This window comes from Lolium perenne, chromosome 2 (assembly GCF_019359855.2).
Source record: "Lolium perenne isolate Kyuss_39 chromosome 2, Kyuss_2.0, whole genome shotgun sequence".
NCBI classification, from domain to species: Eukaryota; Viridiplantae; Streptophyta; class Magnoliopsida; order Poales; family Poaceae; genus Lolium; species Lolium perenne.
In genome coordinates, this window is record NC_067245.2 from 330644759 (window position 1) to 330657554 (window position 12796).

Genomic DNA, 12796 nt, shown 5'->3' on the forward strand with positions numbered 1-12796 from the left:
AAGATAAAGTTTAGGGTTAGGTGTTGATACATGATTTGACTGGTTTGAATATGTCTAGACCTTGTTTATCAACTTCAATTCTTACTATATGACATAAGAAGACTATGTGCTTTGGTTTTTCATTTTTTTTATTTTTACGAATGTTTATGCCCATTTGAATCTAAAGGTGAGAGAACACGTTAAAGGTTATTCTAACAAAGGTCATGCTTGGAATCTTACCTATGTATTATTGTACATCACAAATGTGAAATGAAAATATGTGCATCTCTATAAACCATAAACCCTAACCCTAACTATATAGAAAAAGATGAACAATCCATGCTTTTCGATTGCCTTTTTTGATACACCTTTGGCTGGATTTCAAATTGGGGGGGGGGCGGAGGGGACGAGTGTGTTTCTTTGGATGCCTCTCTCATATTTGCTAGTTTTTGGGGGTCACAAAAATTCAGGGTAGCATCATGCCCACCCCCTCCCTTCACGCGCGGAAAAAGTGGTAGGCGAGTAGTAAAATGGCATGAACAACAAGTTTCAAGTAAAATTTCGAATATAACCAGAATGTACCAATTGATAGATGAGTTAACTTGGCTTCATGGAAAAAATAATGTCATGTAAATGAGTTAACTTGGCTTTCCTACCCTTGAATCCATAGGAAACTTTGTACTAATACAGTATAATGATCACCCTAGTTATTACACCAACAGGTCTGTCACTTACGTGTGGTTCCCATGCGTGAGGTCCCACACTTCAGTGAGCACAAGTCATGTGCGGTCGGTAGGCAAACTCCCATCTTCTTTGTCCAGAGAAGACGCATCAAAACTCCCCCCCCCCCTCTCTCTCCAGTTATCCACCTCCGCTGGCTGCTGGTTTTGGCATCGCGTTTCTACCTCAGCTCGGAGGCCATGGTGTGCACGCACAGTAGGCCATGGCGATTTGGTCGCGCTAAGTGGTTCGTCCCCGGCTGCGACGAGGATCAATCTGGGCGGTGGCTATTAAGGACCCGATCGCATTTCTTGCTTTCAGCGTGGGGTCTTCCATGTAAAAGTTAGGGATTTAGATGAAATTTCCTGTTTATTCTGTGTCTTGTTGTAAACTGTGCTCAGTGCGGATTGGAAGTACGAGTCCTTCAGGATCCTTCGGTTGTCCCTCTCTCTCTCAAAAAAGAAAAAACATCTCTCTCATTATCGGCCTCGCTCGCTCGCTCGCACCTCCTGCGCACTGACAAACCCTGAAAAAGGTCAGACACCATAAATAAGAGGGCCCCACTCACTTCTCTCCCTTCGTCTCCTTCCGTGTGATCCCTCTTCCCCCGAGTTTCACTGGACGGGCAAACACATGTGCTGCCTAGAAATATTCGACCCCTTTGCATGGATAATCATGTCGACCATTTTTACCTGGTTTTGAAATAAATAAATGAAAATGAAGAAAACCACAAAAATGAAACCCTTCCGCATTGAGTGCTTATAGGTGTACTAGTTGACAGGGAAAATAAGAAACTTGTGATAGGGTAGTAAAAAACAAAATGTCTTCACAAGACGGACTATAGTGTGTATGAAGATTCATGTGCTTTGGTTTTCAATTTTTGATTTTTTTCTGAATGTTTATGCCCATTTGAATCTTAGTCAAATCCTAGGTTTGACCAAGATTTAAGCAAGTTTAAAACACATGAAAATGAAAAGGTAAGCCTGGATCCTTCTTAGTCATTCTAAAATGAAGCTTTTGGGGTTTTTTTGAAATCTCAATGTTTGAAACCCAAAACCACTTCTCTTCATATGGTTGGCTTCATAAGAAAGAGTTTAGGGTTAGGGGTAGATACATGATTTGTCGGGTTTGAATATGTCTAGAACTTGTTTATCAATTTGAATGCTTACTATATATATGACTTAAGAATAATATGTGCTTTGGTTTTTCTTTTCTATTTTTTTGATTTTTTTCTAAATTTTTATGCTCATTTGAATCTTGTTGGTCAAATCCTAGGTTTGACCAAGATTTAAACAAACTTAAAACATGAAAATGAAAAGGTAAGCCTGTATCCTTCTTAGTCACTCTAAAATGAAGCTTTTGGGAGGTTTTTGAAATTTCCATGTTTGAAACCCAAAACCATTTCTCTTCATGCTTGACTTCATAAGATAAAGTTTAGGGTTAGGTGTAGATACATGATTTGGCTGGTTTGAATATGTCTAGACCTTGTTTATCAACTTCAATTCTTACTATATGACATAAGAAGACTATGTGCTTTGGTTTTTCATTTTTTTGATTTTTTCTGAATGTTTATGCCCATTTGAATCTAAAGGCCGGTGAGAGAACACGTTAAAGGTTATTCTAACAAAGGTCATGCTTGGAATCTAACCTATGTATTATTGTACATCACAAATGTGAAATGAAAATATGGGCATCGATCTCTATAAACCATAAACCCTAACCCTAACTATATAGAAAAAAGTGAATGTTTATCGGGTTTGAGTTTTTATGCCCATTTGAGTCTTGGTCAAATCCTAGGTTTGACCAAGACTTAAGCAAGTTTAAAACACATGAAAATGAAAAGGGTAAGCCTGGATCCTTCTTAGGGTTAGGGCCAGCAGGGTAGATACATGATTTTTCTAGTTTGAATATGTCTAGACCATGTTTATCAACTTGAGTGCTCATGCATTATATGACATAAAAAGGCTATGTGCGTTTTTTTATTTTTTATACCCATTTGAATCTCGTTCAAATCCTAGTTTTGATCAGGATTTAAACAAGTTTAAGACATGAAAATGAAAAGGTAAGCATGGATCCTTCTTAGTCATTCTAAAAATGAAGCTTTTGGGGTGTTCTTGAAATCTCAATGTTTAAACCCAAAACCACTTCTCTTCACGGTTGACTTCATAAGACAGAGTTTAGGGTTAGGAGTAGATACATGATTTGTCGGGTTTGAATATGTCTACACCTTGTTTATCATCTTGAATGCTTACTATATATATGACGTAAGAAGACTATGTGCTTTGGTTTTTTTTTGTTTTTTTCTGAATTATTATGCTCATTTGAATCTTGTTGGTCAAATCCTAGGTTTGACCAAGATTTAAACAAACTTGAAACATGAAAATTAAAAGTTAAGCCTGGATCCTTTCCTAGTCACTCTAAAATTAAGCTTTTGGGAAGTTTTTAAAATTTCCATGTTTGAAACCCAAAACCACTTCTCTTCATGCTTGACTTCATAAGACAGAGTTAAGGGTTAGGGGTAGATACATGCTTTTTCTATTTTGAATATGTCTAGACCTTGTTTATCAACTTGAATGCTTATTTTATATGACATAAGAAGGCTATGTGCTTTGGTTTTTCATTTTTCTGGTTTTTTTAATTTTATGCCCATTTGAATCTTGGTCAAATACTAGCTAGGTTTGACCAAGATTTAAACAATTTAAAAACATGAAAATGAAAAGGCAAGCCTGGATCTTTTGTAGTCACTCTAAAATGAAGCTCGTGGGAGGTTCTTGAAATTTCCATGTTTGAAACCAATACGACTTCTCTTCATGCTAGACTTCATAAGATCGACCGAGAGTTTATCGTTAGGGGGTAGATACATGATTTGTCTGGTTTGAGCAAGATTTAAACAAGTTTAACACGTGTAAACGAATAAGTAAGCATGGCTCCTTCTTAGTCACTCCAAAATGTACCAATTGATAGATGTGTTAACTTTGCTTCATGGAAAAATTAATGTCATGTAAATGAGTTAACTTGGATTTCCTACCCTTTAGTCCATAGGTAACTTTGTTCTAATGCACTATAATAATCAACTGAGTTTTTACACAACAGGTCTGCCACTTACGTGTGGTGCCCATGCGTGAGGTCCCACACTTCAGTGAGCACAAGTCACGTGCAGTAGGTACGCAAACTCCCAGCCATCTTCTTTGTCAAGAGAAGACGCATGAGGATGCGTATTGGAAGTCTCTGGGTCCTTCAGGATCCTTCGGTTGTCCCTCTCACAAAAAAAAAACCTCTCTCATTCTCGGCCTCGCTCGACTCGCTCGCTCGCTCGCACTTCCTACTCACTGACAAAACCTGCACAACAGTCAACATCATCACCCGAAAAAGGGGAGACACCATAATGCACTCCCTTCTTCACTCCTTCCGAGTGATCCCTCTTTTTCCTTCGAGTTTCACTCGACGGGCAAACACACATGTGCTGCATAGTAATAATAAAAAAGTAGAAAAATCGACCTACGAATCTATGATTAAATAGGTTAATCTAGGGTTTTGCCCACTACTACAGATCAAGTTCAAAAATATCCAACTACTGGTTCGATTTTGGGCTACTAATGTGCGTTGGTTTTTTATTTTTTATTTTTTTCTGAATGTTTATGCCCATTTGAATCTTGGTCAAATCCTATGTTTGACCAAGATTTAAACACGCATAAACATGAAAATGAAAAGGTAAGCTTCGATCCTTTTTAGTCACTCTAAAATTAAGCTTTTGGGATGTTTTTGAAATTTCCATGTTTGAAACCCAAAACCACTTCTCTTCATGCCTGACTTCATAAGACAGAGTTAAGGGTTAGGGGGTAGATACATGCTTTTTCTATTTTGAATATGTCTACACCTTGTTCATCAACTTGAAGGCTTACTATATATATATGACATAAGAAGGCTATGTGCTTTAGTTTTTCATTTTTTTATGTTTTTTTGAATTTTTATGCCCATTTGAATCTTGGTCATCAAATCCTAGGTTTGACCAAGATTTAAACAAGATTAAAACATGAAAATGAAAAGGTAAGCCTGAATCCTTCTTAATTAGTCACTCTAAAATGAAGCTTTGGGGGGGGGTCTAGAAATTTCCATGTTTGAAACCCAAAACCATTTCTCTTCATGCTTGACTTCATAAGACAAATCTAGTTTAGGGTTAGGGGGTAGATACATGATTTGTCGGGTTTGAATATGTCTACACATGCTTGTTTATCAACTTGAATGCTTACTATATGACATAAGAAGACTATATGTGCGTTCGTTTCTTATTTTTAAATTTTTGCTGAATGTTTATGCCCATTTGAATCTTGGTCAATCCTATGTTTGACCAAGATTTAAACAAGTTAATTTAAAACATGAAAATGAAAAGGTAAGCATTGAACCTTCTTAGTCACTCTAAGATGAAGTTTTTGGGAGGTTATTAAAATTTCCATGTTTGAAACCCAAAACCACTTCTCTTCATGTTTGACTTCATAAGACAGATCGAGTTTAGGGTTAGGGACATGGTAGATACACGATTTTTCTTGTTTTAATATGTCTAGACCATGTTTATCAACTTGAATGCTCATTATATGACATAAAAAGGCTATGTGCTTTGTACATTTTCTGGTTTTTTGAATTTTTATGCCCATTGAATCTTGGTTAAATCCTAGGTTTGACCAAGATTTAAACAAGTTTAAAACATGAAAATGAAAAGGTAAGTATGGATCCTTCTTAGTCATTCAAAAGTGAAGATTTTGGGGGGTTCTTGAAATCTCAATGTTTGAAACCCAAAACCCACTTCTCTTCATGGTTGACTTCATAAGACAGAGTGTTTAGGGTTAGGGGGTAGATCGATACATGATTTGTCGGGTTTGAATATGTCTAGACATGCTTGTTTATCAACTTGAATGCTTACTATATGACATAAGAAGACTATATGTGCGTTGTATTTTCATTTTTTTGTTTTTTTCTGAATTAATGTTTAATCCTAGGTTTGACCAAGATTTAAACAAGTTTAAAACATAAAATGAAAAGGTAAGCCTGGATCCTTCTTAGTCATTCTAGAATGAAGCTTTTGGGGGGTTCTTGAAATCTCAATGTTTGAAACCCAAAACCACTTCTCTTCATGGTTGACTTCATAAGACAGAGTTTAGGGTGTTAGGGGTAGATACATGATTTGTCGGGTTAATTTGAATATGTCTAGACATGCATGCTTATTTATCAACTTGAATGCTTACTATATGACATAAGAAGACTATATGTGTGTTGGTCAAATCCTATGTTTGACCAAGATTTAAACAAGCATAAATCCTGAAAATGAAAAGGTAATTAAGCTTGGATCCTTCTTATTCACTCTAAAATTAAGCTTTTGGCGGGAAGTTTTTGAAATTTCCATGTTTGAAACCCAAAACCACTTCTCTTCATGCTTGACTTCATAAGACATATATAGTTAAGGGCCAGGGGTAGATACATGCTTTTTCTGTTTTGAATATGTCTAGACCTTGTTCATATCGATCAACTTGAATGCTTACTATATATATATGACATAAGAAGGCTATGTGCTTTGGTTTTCATTTTTTGATTTTTTCTGAATGTTTATGCCCATTTGCATCTTGGTCAAGTCCTAGGTTTGACCAAGATTTTAGCAAGTTTAAAACACATGAAAATGAAAAGGCAAGCCTGGATCCTTCTTAGTCATTCTAAAATGAAGCTTTTGGGGGGTTCGATCTTGAAATCTCAATATAATGTTTGTAACCCAAAACCACTTCTCTTCATGCTTGACTTCATAAGACAAAGTTAAGGGTTAGGGGTAGATCGATACATGCTTTTTTCTGTTTTGAATATGTCTAGACCTTGTTGATCAACTTGAATTCTTACTATATATGACATAAGAAGGCTATGTGCTTTGGTTTTCATTTTCTGTTTTTTTATTTTATGCCCATTTGAATCTTGGTTGAATACTAGCTAGGTTTGATCGACCAAGATTTAAACAATTTTAAAACATGAAAATGAAAAGGCAAGCATGGATCTTTTTTAGTCACTCTAAAATGAAGCTTTTGGGAGGTTCTTGAAATTTCCATGTTTGAAACCAATAGACTTCGTAAGATCGACCGACTTTATGGTTAGGGGGTAGATACATGCTTTCTCTGTTTTGAATATGCCTAGAACTTGTTCATCAATTTGAAATTTCCATGTTTGAAACCCAAAACCCCACTTCTCTTCATGCTTGACTCCATAATACAAAGTTTAAGGTTAGGGCCAGGGTAGATACATGATTTTTCTAGTTTGAATATGTCTAGACCATGTTTATCAACTTGAGTGCTCATGCATTATATGACATAAAAAGGCTATGTGCGTTTTTTTATTTTTTATACCCATTTGAATCTCGTTCAAATCCTAGTTTTGACCAGGATTTAAACAAGTTTAAAACATGAAAATGAAAAGGTAAGCCTGTATCCTTCTTAGTCACTCTAAAATGAAGCTTTTGGGAGGTTTTTGAAATTTCCATGTTTGAAACCCAAAACCATTTCTCTTCATGCTTGACTTCATAAGATAAAGTTTAGGGTTAGGTGTTGATACATGATTTGACTGGTTTGAATATGTCTAGACCTTGTTTATCAACTTCAATTCTTACTATATGACATAAGAAGACTATGTGCTTTGGTTTTTCATTTTTTTTATTTTTTTCTGAATGTTTATGCCCATTTGAATCTAAAGGTGAGAGAACACGTTAAAGGTTATTCTAACAAAGGTCATGCTTGGAATCTTACCTATGTATTATTGTACATCACAAATGTGAAATGAAAATATGTGCATCTCTATAAACCATAAACCCTAACCCTAACTATATAGAAAAAGATGAACAATCCATGCTTTTCGATTGCCTTTTTTGATACACCTTTGGCTGGATTTCAAATTGGGGGGGGGGGGAGGGGACGAGTGTGTTTCTTTGGATGCCTCTCTCATATTTGCTAGTTTTTGGGGGTCACAAAAATTCAGGGTAGCATCATGCCCACCCCCTCCCTTCACGCGCGGAAAAAGTGGTAGGCGAGTAGTAAAATGGCATGAACAACAAGTTTCAAGTAAAATTTCGAATATAACCAGAATGTACCAATTGATAGATGAGTTAACTTGGCTTCATGGAAAAAATAATGTCATGTAAATGAGTTAACTTGGCTTTCCTACCCTTGAATCCATAGGAAACTTTGTACTAATACAGTATAATGATCACCCTAGTTATTACACCAACAGGTCTGTCACTTACGTGTGGTTCCCATGCGTGAGGTCCCACACTTCAGTGAGCACAAGTCATGTGCGGTCGGTAGGCAAACTCCCATCTTCTTTGTCAAGAGAAGACGCATCAAAACTCCCCCCCCCCTCTCTCTCCAGTTATCCACCTCCGCTGGCTGCTGGTTTTGGCATTGCGTTTCTACATCAGCTCGGAGGCCATGGTGTGCACGCACAGTAGGCCATGGCGATTTGGTCGCGCTAAGTGGTTCGTCCCCGGCTGCGACGAGGATCAATCTGGGCGGTGGCTGTTAAGGACCCGATCGCATTTCTTGCTTTCAGCGTGGGGTCTTCCATGTAAAAGTTAGGGATTTAGATGAAATTTCCTGTTTATTCTGTGTCTTGTTGTAAACTGTGCTCTGGTGCGTATTGGAAGTCTGAGTCCTTCAGGATCCTTCGGTTGTCCCTCTCTCTCTCAAAAAAAGAAAAAACATCTCTCTCATTATCGGCCTCGCTCGCTCGCTCGCACCTCCTGCGCACTGACAAACCCTGAAAAAGGTCAGACACCATAAATAAGAGGGCCCCACTCACTTCTCTCCCTTCGTCTCCTTCCGTGTGATCCCTCTTCCTCCAAGTTTCACTGGACGGGCAAACACATGTGCTGCCTAGAAATATTCGACCCCTTTGCATGGATAATCATGTCGACCATTTTTACCTGGTTTTGAAATAAATAAATGAAAATGAAGAAAACCTCAAAAATGAAACCCTTCCGCATTGAGTGCTTATAGGTGTACTAGTTGACAGGGAAAATAAGAAACCTGTGATAGGGTAGTGTTATCACCAGAATTTGACCGAGCCAGAGGTGGGCCGCGATCAAGATGGACTTGAAGAACATATATATAGAAGAAATACGTGAATCGGCCTTACATGCAAAGTTTGGGCTAGTTTGCCCTTGTATCTGTAACATATTAGATTACGTATCGGTTAAGAGTTAGAGTTTTACCCGTGCACGGTTAGGTGCACACCCACGTTAGAAAGTCCCTTGGACTATAAATATGTATCTAGGGTTTATGGAATAAACAACAACCAACGTTCAACACAAACAAATCTCGGCGCATCGCCAACTCCTTCGTCTCGAGGGTTTCTCCGGTAAGCACCATGCTTCCTAGATCGCATCTTGCGATCTAGGCAGCACGAGCCTATCTCGTTGTTCATGCGTTGCTCGTGCTGAAGCCTTTTTGATGGCGAGCAACATAGTTATCTTAGATGCGTTAGGGTTAGCATTGTTCTTCGTATCATATGCTGTCGTAGTGCGACCCTTATGCATCTAGCCGCCCTTACACCTATCTCAGGTGTAGGGGCGGCACCCCGCTTGATCATAGTTTAGTAGATCTGATCCGTTACGTTTGCTCCTTGTTCATCAAGGATTAGTTTAACATCCGCAATAGTTAGGCCTTACAAAGGGTTGGAGGATCCAGCGGCGTGTAGGGTGACGTTTGCTAGCCCTAGAAAGGATGTTCCGGGGATCAACCTCGTGTTGGTTTTTAGGCCCTATCTAGGATCGGCTTACGGTCACCGTGCGCGAGCGCGAGGCCCAATCGTGAGTAGGATGATCCGATTATGCGGTGAAAACCCTAAATCGTCGTAGATCTCATTAGCTTTATCTTGATCAAGCAGGACCACCATATATTCGGACACCTCGTTCGAATCATGGGTGGATCGGCTCTTTGAGCCGATTCACAGGATAACCTGAGAGCCGATCGAGGCTCGTATTTAATGTTTACGTGTATGCCATGCAGGAAACTAAGCGAGGCATCATCCACACCTTCCTGACCAGGTATAGGTCAGGTGGCACGCCCTTGCGATAGCATCGGACGTGTGACCAGGAGGCTTTGCGGGCCGTCACTCTGAGGGACTGGGGCCAGCCGCAGCCCTAGTTGTTCCCGGCTCTATTGTGTTGCCTGTCTCTGCCCGCCAGTGGGTTTCTAACGTCAACACATTCTGGCACGCCCGGTGGGACAATCGTCGACATCCACCACATCGCCATCTACATCCGAGATGGCGGAAGGCACTCCGGTCAAGTACGAGGATCTGCCTGATGAGCTCAAGAAGAAACATGACGAGATCAAGGCAACCCTCGAAGCCGAACTCATCGGCTCATTCCACCGAACCCGCTCCCATGGCGTCAGGTGGAAGGGGTTCACACCTGAAGGCGCACTCGATGGAGTGGACCTGTCCGCCCCGTCAGAAGAACGCATCAGGTCGCTGCGGCAGGAAATCAACTACATGGTGGCTCATTCGCTGCACCGCCACTCTGAGAGCCTGGTGAACACTTTGGAGTGTGTCGCTCTGCGCGTGGTCCAGGAAATCATGAGCCACCGGTATTCTCCGTCGGGACCAGCTCTGGGGACTTTCAAAGGAGAGATGCCACTCCAGCCCCATCCGTTCGCATGGGCAACACCGAAACTGCCGAACTCATCGGCATACGTCGTCTACAAGATTGGTGGTGATCCTAGTGACTACCAATTCCTACCCGAGGCACCCAAGGAGATCCCGCACGGATACGCGTGCGCATACGTACCAGACTGCAATACCTGGGCACTCTCGAACCAGGTTGCGACAGCAGGGGCCTCTGGATCAGCAGGAGGAGCGTCGGGAGCCGATCTTGAGAAGCAAACGTGGCTAGCTAAGTACGCCACTCCGACAAACCTCCAGAGCCCAGCTCCTGCAGTTGGCTTAGAACCGGAAAAGCAAGCATGGCTGGTTAAGTATGCCACCCCAGCGAATCTTCAGGGTTCGACACCTTCAGCCATCACCGCGGATCAGATTTGTGCAATCCTGAAAGATCAGTTCGGCATGATGCCGAAAAGGAAGACGTTCGGCTATACCAAGCCGTACCCCAACGACTAAGAACTGATCCCGCTACCACCCAAATATCGGCTCCCGGACTTCACCAAGTTTAGTGGATCAGAGGGTTCCATCTCCATCGAGCATGTGAGCCGATATTTGGCACAGCTGGGCACGATCTCAGCATCAGACGAGTTGCGTGTGAGGTTCTTCGCACAGTCCCTCACAGGATCGGCTTTCGGGTGGTACACATCGCTGCCACCGAACTCCATCCGGACTTGGAAGCAGTTGGAAGAACAGTTCCATGAGCAGTATCACTCAGAGGCTTCCGAGGTTGGTATTGCCGATCTAGCACAAGTACGACAGAAGCGCGGGGAGACAGTGTCAGAATACGTCCAGCGCTTCAGGACCATTAGGAACCGATGCTTTTCGGCTCATGTAAGTGAAAAAGAAGCAGTCGAGTTGGCGGTGGTGGGTCTCTCATCATCGATTAAGGACGTGGCCTCCCAAGCAGACTACCCTTCATTGGCGCACATGGTGCAGAAGCTGTCAGCATATGAGCAGCGCCACCCAGATGTTTACCAGGACAAATTCAAGCGTGCGGTGACCCTGGTCGAGGCAGACGAGGATGAAGGTGCTGCGGGAGATCGAGAGGTAGCAGTGGCTGAATGGACTCGAGTGGCAGGCCCCGTGTCCTGCAAATGGGTGAAGCCACAAGGTCCTCCAAAAGGGTTCGACTTCGACGTGACCAAGACTGAGCAGATTTTTGATCTCTTACTCACGGAGAAGCATATAATGGTACCCGAAGGCCACAAGATCCCCACGGTGCAAGAGTTGAACGGAAAGCCATACTGCAAGTGGCATAACACGTTCACCCACACCACCAACGACTGCAGGGTGTGGCGGCAGCAGATCCAAATGGCGATAGAAAATGGATGGTTAATTTTCAACCAGTACGCCATGAAGGTCGACACACACCCCTTCCCCGCCGTGAACATGGTGGAGTATACTTACCATGGAGGGTGCCAGCCGGATTTCTCGTGCAATATCAACATGGTAGGACCTGGACACCACTCTGGTAAGGACGGAGATGAGGGCAGCTGCTCTCATAGCAAAGATACAGAGGAAGCCGCTCCACGCGATCGGCTCCGCCTAGACGGCAAGCGCTACGTCACAGAGGGAGAGGTGAAAAACATAAGGTATCAACGACCTCTCTCTGATCACCTCCTCAACAAGTATGTGAGTCAGTATGACCAACGCCGGCGATACAACGACGATGATGAAGAAGATCGTCTGGCTAGGGACGACAGGAGACGTCATCGGCATGATCGCGAGGAGGAGGAGCACGAGCGCCGTGCCAAGGAAAAGTTGGGGGAGCGAGTCGACGAGGATAGGCACTGGGACTGTCCCTTCTTCAGACACTGCTGGGATTCAGGAATGAGCCGATTGCCCACAATCGGCAATTGCCCAGAATGCAACCAGAAGAAAAAGGAGGCAGCCAACGTGTCCGTATTCAAGCGCCTAGGGCCTCTCCCGCCACAAAGCATACGAGCTAAGTCCCCTCTGTTGAAAGATCTCGAAGATTCAGAAGACGAGGGGGAAGAAGAAGACAGGTACCACCGGCCAAGGTGGTGCCCTGATGGACTCAGCCGTTCCCAGAAGCGCAGGGTTCAGCGATTGCGCGGCCTGGAGGAAGCCGAAAGGTTATACTTGCATACATTGAGGAAGGCAAGGCCTGATCTGGCTGCAAAGGTTCAGCGAACCCTGGATGAAGAGGGTCGTCCACGGAAAATGGAGTGGCGCCCCAAACAAAGGAAATAAAGCCGATGATGAAACATCGGCTGGCACAAACATGGTGCTCGTTCTTCCGACGAAGCTTAGTGCTCCACGATTACACGATGCACTCAAGGAGGACGACAGCAAGCGCACCAACATGATAAAGTCAGAGATTGGGCTGGTTTTATCCACCGGCCTGACCGAGTAGCAAGAACAAGTCAATGAGCAAACGTGGCGAGGCTGA